This window comes from Podarcis gaigeae, assembly GCF_964106915.1.
Source record: "Podarcis gaigeae genome assembly, chromosome: 3".
In the NCBI taxonomy this organism is placed as follows: domain Eukaryota; kingdom Metazoa; phylum Chordata; class Lepidosauria; order Squamata; family Lacertidae; genus Podarcis; species Podarcis gaigeae.
Window position 1 is genome coordinate 97,002,280 of NC_139680.1, and position 10,622 is coordinate 97,012,901.

Consider the following 10,622-nt stretch of genomic DNA (forward strand, 5'->3'; position numbering starts at 1 on the left):
TTCCTGCTTTCCTTGAGCAACAAGGCCAACCTGAACTGTGCTATGCCTCTGTGTTTCTTTTGGTCCTGCCTCTTCTTGCCCTGATTGCCCTTTTATCCTGACTCTGGTTCCCTTCCTGTTTCCATACTGGTGCCCATGGCTTAACCCGTAGACTAGGTGACCAACAGGCAGGGGCAAAACTAGGCTTTATTTCACTGGCTCAAAGACCCAGTTTGGCAAAAAAACAGAGAACCCCACATTTGCTTACACACACACAAATGCACACACACGGACGCAGAGGCTGGGAGCCTCAATGGTACTCCTCAGGAGGGTTCCCCTGGAGCAAAAACCCCAGCTAGGCCCCCACCCCATAGCTATGGCACTGCCATCAGGCATGCACTCTTGCCCCTTTCCCTGGGCTTACTCATGCCATACTAAACCATGCTTTAGCATGCCATCCAAAAAATGCAGCCGTTGGGTTTCTTCAACTGACTTGCAAGGCAGATCATAAAACTCTTATTATTGTGCTTGCACTGCTTTGCAAGAGAGGTAATGCTGTTGCAACGAAACAAAGCAAAACAAAACAAAACAAAACACCAAAGCGGTTATGCTAAATAAAACTATTACAGTGGTGCCCCACAAGACGAACGCCTCGCAAGACGAAAAACCCGCTAGACGAAAGGGTTTTTCTGTTTTGGAGGCGCTTCGCAAAACGAATTTCCCTATGGGGTTGCTTCACAAGACGAAAAAATCTTGCGTCCCCCAGCGGTTTTTTTTTGCTTTTTTTGCCCTTTTCCTAAGCCGCTAAGCCGCTTATCAGCTGTTCCGCTGATAAGCCGCTTAACAGCTGATCGCTGGAAGCCGCTTGACAGCTCTAGCACTAATCCGCTAAGCTGTCAATGGGCTTGCTTCGCAAGACGAAAAACCGCTAGACGAAGAGAATCGCGGAACGGATTAATTTCGTCTAGCGAGGCACCACTGTAATGTCTTCTGTTTTGAAAAGAATGTTCATGGCTGTCAAAGTGCAGGGCATTTTATAGTGAAAGAGACTCTGTCTTGAGCAGTAATAAGGTGTGGTGAGTCACGCTGTCCTCCTAGGGTGGGACCTGATTAGAGTGCGGTGGAGCAGTCAGTAAGCTGCTCATTCCCTAAAACCTCCTTTAAAATTCAAGAGGGGGAGCCTTGCTTATTCTGTAGCAACAAAAAGAACAAACAGTGTTGTGGCGTGTTAAAGACCGCTAAGTTTATTGTGGCAGAAGCTGGTGTGGGCCAGAGCCATCTCTAATGACTGCATCAAGGGGAGCCTAAGTGCTTGGTATGTATACCTTGAGTGCAGAGAGAAGAGCGCTGTTTCTATTTTGTTTTTGTCCCCCCCCCCCCAAAGTAAAAGGTAATAAAGGTCAAGCAATGCAAGAGATAGCTGTAGGTAACCTGGGTCACACTTGCCTCCAAGGTATGCTGCAGATAAAACTGGTTTGCCCAGTCTGGTCGCAGGGAGTGGGGGAAAGGAGAGTTGAACAGAGTAATTTGTTTGGCAGGTGAGAGGAGAATGAATTGGTTCTTGATTTTTGCAGGGAGAGGACAGGCCTTGCTTTGGAGATAACAGTGACCGCCTCTATCTGCTTGCTTTTAAACCCCTATACCAGTGGTTTTCAACCAGGGTGCCTTGAATGATGGTCAGGGGTGTTGTGGGCAACACTGGCCTCTGTCCCTCTTTCCTTCCCTCCCTCCTCTGATGCCCTCTTGTGTCTCTGCCTCCAAAAGGCTTGCACAGGTATTCGTTGCAGCAGCCCTAGCTACAAGCTCCCCAGGTGAGTGGTGCCTCTAGGGCTGGCAGGGGGGGCTTCCCAGGCCTCTGTAGGGCAGTGTGAGGAGGCACCTCTCCTTGGGGTGGGGGGGCAGCTCAGAGACCAGGGGCGGCAGCAGTGGCAACCCGGAGGACTCCCAAGGAGAGGGAAGAGGAGAGGAGGCTGAGGGAACACTCCACAAAGGAGGGTGTTCGAAAAGAAGTGAGGGGCTGCTGGCTCTGTAGGCAAGGGGTGACATAACTGGGCTCCTGAGCCCCACGGGGGTGCTACAGAAAGAATGTAGTTGGTCGAGGGAGCCGTGGACCCAAAAAGGTTGAAAGCCTCTGACCTACACTATAGTAATTGCTGAAACTATGCTTAAGAGAGCCAGTGTGGTGTAGTAGTTAGAGTGTTGGACCAGGGAGACTAGGGTTCAAATCTACTTAGCCATGAAACTCCCTAGGTGACTGAAATATACTCAGAGTCGAGAGTGGATTTCATGCTCTTTATTCAGCTCATAGTAGTGAGGAATGGAAGTTCCCCCGAAATGTCTGCTTTATATACTGGTACATTATTTACACAATGGGCCCCACGTGATTGGCTAGTTCCAGGATTCTCCTGTAGGCCAATCAGGTTGCAGACTCACTTCCACCTGGAGTTGGATTGGGTGGCTCCTGCGGACCAATCAGACTTCTGCATTCTGGATCCTATTGTTCTAGGACCAATCAGACTGCTGCATTCTGAATCCTATTCAACTCAGTACATAACAGTGACTTTGCTTTAGTCATTTCCTCTCAGCCTAACCTACCTCACAGAGGTGTTGTGGGAATTATATAAGGAGGGGGTGAACAGTGTACACCACCTTGAGCTCATTGGACGAAAATATATAAACGTAATAAATTATAAACTTTTGTAAATAGATGGTTTCAAAGACAATAGATGTTTCCAGTGTTGCATTACTGAAAGGAAAGGGTTGCTCCAAACTTTCCATAGTCTGGGAAAGGACAAGCACACAGAACAATAGATTATTCCCTAATGCTATTTAATTATGCTGTACCTAAGGATATATATCGGAAAGGAAAGAGGTTTAGAAAGCACTCCTCAACCCTGGAGGGTAAAAAGGTATTATACCAACTCAGAGCTGTTGACATGAAGCATTTGATAATAATAGATTTCATCATTTCCTTCCTTAAACAGTTCTTTAAAGTTGCTGTGCAGCCGAGAATCTTTGCAAAAGCAATGCAGGGTGGGTGGGGGAAGAGTATGGGCAATATTTGCTGTGTTTTACCATGAATCCCACTGAATGAATCCACAGGGTGGCCCAGTTCAGATGCCATGAGAAGTCTATGCTTTGGCCCTTTGGAACATGCTGTGGACACAGGTCCTCCTTTCTCCCACTTTCTCAGCTTCTTCTCCCCTCTTCCTGGTTTCTCGTAACAATAGTAATAATAGTAATAATTATAATAATAATAATAATAATACCGCTTCAAACCATTTCCCCCAATTATGATTTGAAGGCAAACTATGGTACAGTCCGTAGCAATACATGCCCAGTTTGGACACCAGTGTAAACTATGATGACCGCAAATCAAAAAGGAGAATCAGTGTATGGGAGGAGAGAAGGGGAGAGAGCACATGACCCCTGCAGTTCATTTCTAACTACCATATTTTTTCGCTCCATAAGGTGCACCGGACCATAAGGCGCACCTAGTTTTTAGAGGGGGAAATAAATAAATAAAAATTCTCCCAGAGCTTCTTCCAGAGCTTCTCGGGACTGCTGGGGGAAGCTGGCTGCCTTGGCTTCCAGCTGGAGAGGTTGCACGTGGCTAAAGAAGAAGCCAAGACAGCGAGCGCGATGGATCCCACTCGCTCTCTTGGCTTATTTAGCTGCGTGCAGCCTCTATGGCAATTCCCCCACCTCTCGCAAAAGCCCACAGGAGCCGCGCACCCTTTAAGGAGCGTGCGGCTCCTGTGGGCTTTTCTACGCTGCGTCAGTCCCTTCTCCCTCCTGGGGAAAAGCCAGCAAGAGCTGCGCGGAGCTTGTGTGCGGCTCTTGGGGGCTTTTCCTGCCTGCCTCCCCCCTGCATTCGCTCCATAAGACGCACACACATTTCCCCTTACTTTTTAGGAGGGAAAAAGTGTGTCTTATGGAGCAAAAAATACGGTATGTTTTGACCACAACGTTGAAACTAAGCTTGAGAATCAGAACCTACCAGCACAGCAACACCATAAAGATATATCTTTCAGGACAGCACCGCCATGCTGAGACCTATGGATAAAGGACGATATACAAAATTAATAAAGAATAATAAAAGTACACAGGCAAGCTGGTTGAGCTCCAGCCAGGGTCACACTGAGATTTTTATTCAACAGAACACACAATCAAGCCTGACCATCCAGAATCTGCTTTGCATGCCTGTGGTTAACTCACCAATAAGCAGAGGTTCATCTTCCACAAGTTCTGACCAGTTGTACCTCCAGCCTCTCAGAGGACTCAGTGAACGTTGTTTTGGTCATGCTTGACACTGCAATAAAACAGGAGGGAAGTACCTGTCAGGCTATGATACATGGCTGGTGGATGGGACTTGGCTTGGCAAACCACAAGTTACGCAAGTCTGGTTTAAGGCTGTGCACACGTTATTTTTTTAGTCCATTGCTAATGTTTGCTCATGACATTAGCCACACTCCTTATGTATCCTGAAGTCCCAGGAGCTGAGAAGGTCAGTAATAAAATACCCAGTGTCAGTGAAGTTAACTCTTTATTCGAATAAACCAAAACAGCACAGGCCTAGTGATCACAGGTGGTCTTGCTCCAATGAGGTAGTTGCAAGGAACGAAGATCCCTGCCTTCCTACATCTCCCTTTCTCCTTCCCCGGGTCCTTACCCATCAAGCTGAGACTCCTTTGCCTTGTCTCTCTTTGCTCCACCCTCTTCATTCCTCTTCTGGTTCTGGGAGACCAAGGGGAGGGGAGCTGGTCACAGCAGAAGGGGATGACTCTCTGGCTTCTTCACCAGCCTCTTTCCACTGTGCCTCTTGCCTCCGCTCCTCTCTAAACCTTGTTTTCAGTTTGTACCTTTCCGACCACATCCATCCCAACAGACCTTTCCATACAACCCTACAAGTCTCTTCTTTCCCTGCTGTCCCCATTGTCCCCAAATATTTGTTTTCTCCTTGTGGTGAATGCTGGCATCGCACTCCCAGGCACAGTGCGATCATACAAAGCTGTTCATGCTCAAGCATGTGCAGATGAGCAGTGCTCTTCCGGAACCACATCAGCAGAGATGTATGACAGGCAGTGGCAAGAAAAGGGCGGGGTTAGGGCAATGAGCCCCATAATTTAACCAACGACAAATTTAAACCCTTCCTTTGTTAAACCACGTTACACCAGTCAGCAGCTGGCGTAGCCCCCAAGATGAAAATCAGCGTTGGAAGAAACTCTTATCAGCTGCATACTACATCATTAAAGGCTTGCCTATTTTGCAACAGTAGTAATTTTTTAATTCCAGAAAAAGCAGATGAGCTTGCATCACTGTCAAGCGAGCTCAGTCAGGGTATGGTGGTTCAGCGCGGCATCATTATCTTACCGCCTGTGGTTTTGTTTGACATTGCCGTGTAACCTGCTTTGTTTTTACCCAGCTTTTGCACAGGAAGTTCATTCAGTCACGTATGTATTTGCAGGTGCCTTCTGCTCATCCCCCAATGTATTTCCCATCAATTAAAAAAATGGGTGTGGCATGAGCAAGTTTTTATTCTGAAGGTTTGGCCCAGAGAATTAAATTTTGGAACTACTGGGTCAGAGCACACAACAATATGAAGCGGCCCCACCTTCCCACAGAAAAGTTGGGTGCAGAATAAGAGAGTTGTGAGAAAGCGCTGGCAGATCCACTGGCAGAAATTAGAATTATTCCGAGGCAAGAGATTTAAGGCTCCCTGGGCTTCTCAAGAGTTAGCGATGGCATCAGAAATGCATACCACTGCTCAGCTCTGAATACAGTGGTACCTCAGGTTACAGACGCTTCAGGTTACAGACTCCACTAACTCAGAAATAGTACCTCAGGTTAAGAACTTTGCTTCAGGATGAGAACAGAAATTGCGCGGTGAGCAGCTGGAGGCCCCATTAATTAAAGTGGTACGTCAGGTTAAGAACATTTTCAGGTTAAGAACGGACCTCCAGAATGAATTAAGTTCTTAACCTGAGGTACCACCGTGCTGAGGTTTGTTCACCTGTAAGTTGTTGGTTCTGGGCCACTGGTTTCTGGTAGTCAACATCTTTCATACTGTGGCCATCTCATCTGGGGGAAACAAATATACGCAAACTGGAAATGCCAGTGTGAAACTTTTCCATTGCTTAGCTAGGGAGCTATTTAAAAAAAAAAAACAAAAAAAAAAAAAACAGAGCAGGAAAACACCACCTCGATATGGCCAAATGGATCTGGTTAGCAAGCTGCCAAAAGTACAAGCTGTCTGGAGGCCATTCCGTCAGCACACAACAAATAATTTGGAATGCTGCCTTCACCGACATCCAGCTCAGCAGCCAGGAAGTGTGTGGGATCCTGTTTCACTATCAGACACCTAAGGGACTTCATAGCTCTGCTCTGGTACAAAGCAACTGGGGACAAAAAATACCTTAGCACCATCAACAAGAGCTTTTTCACACACCCACACCCTCTGGAGTGGATATTTTGCCTACGGAGTGTTACAAAGTTTCACTGGCAGACATTTCTTTTAAATTAGAATTTGTTTTATGGGTGATCTCAATTTACTGGTGTAATTTCGCTTTTACATTTAAAACAATCAGCCCATCAATATATAAACAACTAGCAGCCTTGTACGTGGTGTTACTTAGGAATTGTAAGAAACCAAAAAATGGATGCAGATTTGAAATCAGTGGTTAAAATCACTGCAGTTTTGAAAGGTTCGGTCTGCCATCTTGATTCAAAATGGCACCCCACTATTTCTAAACGTAGACAGAAATCTGCTCTTTGATCTCAGGAACCATCATGCAAAATTTGGTTATGGTATTTTCAGAAAGATGTCCAAATGCATAGTAGGATGACTTTCCAAAATATATAGTGGTATAAGGAGTTCAATATGGTATACATGCTTTCCCCACCAACTGCATTATCACAACAACCCTGTTCAGACTCTCTCTCTCTCAGCCTAACTGGCTCAACATCATCCAGTGAACTTCATGGCTCAGTGTGGTGCTGAACCTGGTTCTCCCTGCTATTACCTTCAGCTCCAACCACTTCACCATAATAGTATACTTTGCTAATGCAATAATGTGCAGAATATGTATATTTTTGATAGATACACATGTGACTATTTCCCCCCTACGTGCTTCTGAAATTCAGCGAAACTTTTTTTAAAAAACCCTACTTGTTACTGTTTGTTTTTTAATCCCAGTGGATTACATAACCAATGTCTTTTTTAAAAAATAGAGATGCATGCGTATTAACCTCAAGAGACAAGTAGTCAAATGGGGACAAAGTTACAAATAGACAGTGACTTTGCCAAGACCGAACTTCACACAGTGAAACTGAACCATCCCTAGACCTTATATGCGGAGATAAACTAGAGATTGCTTTGTTTGAAAAGGAGAAAAGTGGGAGGCAAAATTAAATTTCTCTGCAACTTTCTACAGTGTGAATTTAATGCACATTCAAGGTCCATTTTGGACATGGCACAAAGGCATAATTTAGCATTGTGTCAGGGGTGGGGAACCTTAGGTCCAGGTGTCAAATGTGGCCCTCTAGGCATCTTTACTTGGCCCCTGAGATGATCCCCAGGTCACGCCCTCCTTAACTGCTTTTGCCCGACTGGAATGTATTTGAACTATAGCGATGGTTCTTGTATGCCTGGGAGTCTGTGTGTGTGTGTGTGTGTGTGTGTGTGTGTGTGTGTGTGAGAGAGAGAGAGAGAGAGAGAGAGAGAGAGAGAGAGATTTGTAGAAACTTCTAGCTTCTGCATAGCTGTAATGTAAGGTAAGTGTCTCACCATTGCTCCACCTGTTTTGCTTCTGGCCCTGCCCAGCACCTTTCCAGACTGCTCTTTTCCTTTGGTGTGCAGCTCTACCTACCTAGATGAACAGGAAGCCTTTCTGAAATGTATCCTTGAGAGGACATACATTGTTAGAAAAGTCACTTAAATAACGCAGGCGACATCCAGAGAGAAAATAAATCCTGGTACCAAAAGCTGAACAAAAAACACCCAGCATATAATCTGAGGAGAAATAAACAGAGAGATTTTGTCTTTCTTACTTCAGGCCTTGTTCATAGCAGGGACACATTCAAGCAAATATACAGACAAAAACTCCTTCAGAACTACACAGCCAATCAGATCCCTTGCCTCTCTGGGGAGAGCATTCCACAATTGGGGAGCCACCACACAAAAGACACGTTCTCTTGTTGCCATCCTCCAAAACTTTCTGGGTTGTGGGGAGGGGGAAGGGGAGAGACAAGGAGAAGTGTCTCAGATGACAAGCGCAGGGTCGGGGTCAGTTTGTATGAGGAGAGACGATCCCTGAGGTATTGAGGTCCATAGCCGTTTAGTAGTCATCAATCACCTTTGTCCTCCAGGAATTTGGTTAATTCTCTTTGAAAGCCATCCAAGTTGGTGTCATCCAGGGTGGCTATGATCTACCTGCACGGTTGAAAGCAGTATGCCTGTAAAAACCAGTTTCTGGGAATTACAAGACTCAGCTCCTGAACCAGTTGGGCCTTTGGCCTGAGGCAGCAGGTCTTCTGTTCTTCCTAGTCTATGTTTCTAAGTTGTTCCACATAGGAATGATTTTTTCCTTCCAAGTGCTGGGTTTCCTCACCTGCGTACGTCTTGGCTTCTTCAGGTCTCTCCATGAAAAGATAAAAATAGCCAGAAACGCACACTCTCAATTTCAAGCCACGGTTACCATTCAGCTGTTTCTTTTGTGTTTTACATTTTGTCACGTCATTCTGATTCGTGAGCCTACAGCCTGGCAGTTATACAAATTCCAGCCAGGAAACTTCTCTGTTTAAGTGACGGAAGAAGAGAACGGATGTACCACCGAGCGCCAACACTTCAAATAAGCCAACAGGCCCTCCGTGATCCTGGAACCTGATATGCGAAAGCCTCACAATTCAACCGCTTAAGTGTTTTGATTCCATTTTTAAAATATCCCTGGGCTGGATGCGTTGTTTCCCCCCCTCCCTGGGGTCGCCTGAAGAAAGGAACCATTCCATTTTTAGCCAAGGTGCATGTTCTCCTAATAAGAAAAGCAGAACTGTAGAGATTGTGTAACATTTGTTCGAATGGGGTTGCCTGGCAACCAGCAGGAACTGCGCTGGAGAATGAGACAGGCCTCAGATAAAGGAAAGCCTCTTAGGGGTGGGGGAGAGAAAGAGAACCCGGGCCACAAAATGCATTCCTCATGCCCATGTAGGAAACTTTCTGCCTGCTCTATAGTCTCTCATTGCGGTGGGCAGGAGCTGTGCTTCCTGCTGAAGCTGCCTGCTTATCAGAGTGTCATTTCCAACATTTCGCCGATGAAAATAGGGACGTGACATTCTATAATGATAATTTTACTATTTATACCCCTCCACATCTTACTGGGTTGCCCTAGTCACTCTGGGCAGCTTCCAACATATATAAAAGCATAATAAAATATTAAACAATAAAAAAACCCTTCTCTATACATCTGATTCCCTTCAGATGGTTCCCAGGTTGGATAACTCCAACATTCCTATGATTTTGTAGGAGTTCCAACCATGGAGGCTTCTTTTGAATGCATAGAAAATGAATTAAAAAGTTGTGAAACTCTGGCTTAAGCAAATTGGATCTTCAGCCAGACCTGCTAAGCAGATTGGGAAGAGAGCAGCAGAGTGCCTGAATAGCACCTCAGATTCTATCCCTGGTGTCTCCTGTTAAAAGGATAAAGTCGTGGGGTCAATGCTACAATCCTGGCCTAGATGGACAAAATAGTTTGATCTGGTGTGAGGCAGCACCCTGTCCTCAGAGATCAAGCAAGTTCTAAACTCTAAAAATGAAGTTTACTTTAACCGCGACACCACTCACCTTCTTAGAAAACATAGCTTTCAAAATAATGTATGTGGGTTTACATACTCCTTAAGAAACAGTCCTTTGCTTCAGATAATTTAAGCTACAGGCCAACAGCTTAATGTCCCATTCTTGGGGAAGGTATTCAAGTAAGTGGTTGTCAACCAGATCTTGGGTCTGCTGGATGAAACCAAGATCTGATTAGGTTCAGGCTTGGTTTTGGCACAGATATCACCTTGTCTGTAGGAGTGAAAAAAAGGATGTAACGCTTATCTGAACACTTGCATTTCACAAGTTCTTTAGGATGACCTATAGACACAGGGGAAGTGTGACATTGCAGGTTCTCCTTGATCACTCAGCTAATGTAGGCACCATTATGGTATTTTTTCTGGGACAGCTGTTGGAGCAAGGGCGGAGGGCAGCACTTTGCGGTTCTGCTGCTACTTGAATACTTGGTCTCAAAAGGTTGCTTAGTCCCATGGACCCTCTAAATTTGGGGTTCCACATGGCTCTGTCTTATTCTCCATGAAAATAAACATGAAGCCACGGAGTGGGATCATCCTGTTCTTCCCCTTAGCATATCAGGGAGCTAAGGGCAACCTTTCAACAGTATGCCAAAGATACCCATCTCTATTTCACTGTAGCATCTGGATCAGAAGAGGCTATGCATGCCGTGGACCAGTGCCGAGACTCAGTGGTGGACTGGATGAGGGCCAATAAGCAGACTCCAAACACTGGCAAGATCAAGATCATCATCATCATCATCATCATCAACATCATCATGTTATTATTTATACCCTGTCCATCTGGCTGGGCTTCCCCA

General features: G+C 45.5%; 1 long non-coding RNA gene across 1 annotated transcript; it reads right to left on the reverse strand.

The window, feature by feature from the left end:
• Positions 1 to 3,937: 3,937 nt before the first annotated feature.
• LOC310842214 lies at positions 3,938 to 6,316 on the reverse strand. The gene is made up of 3 exons (XR_014563005.1): positions 6,181 to 6,316; positions 5,993 to 6,060; positions 3,938 to 4,291 (listed from the first exon to the last, which is right to left on the reverse strand). It is a non-coding gene; the product is annotated as an uncharacterized lncRNA (long non-coding RNA).
• Positions 6,317 to 10,622: the final 4,306 nt, after the last annotated feature.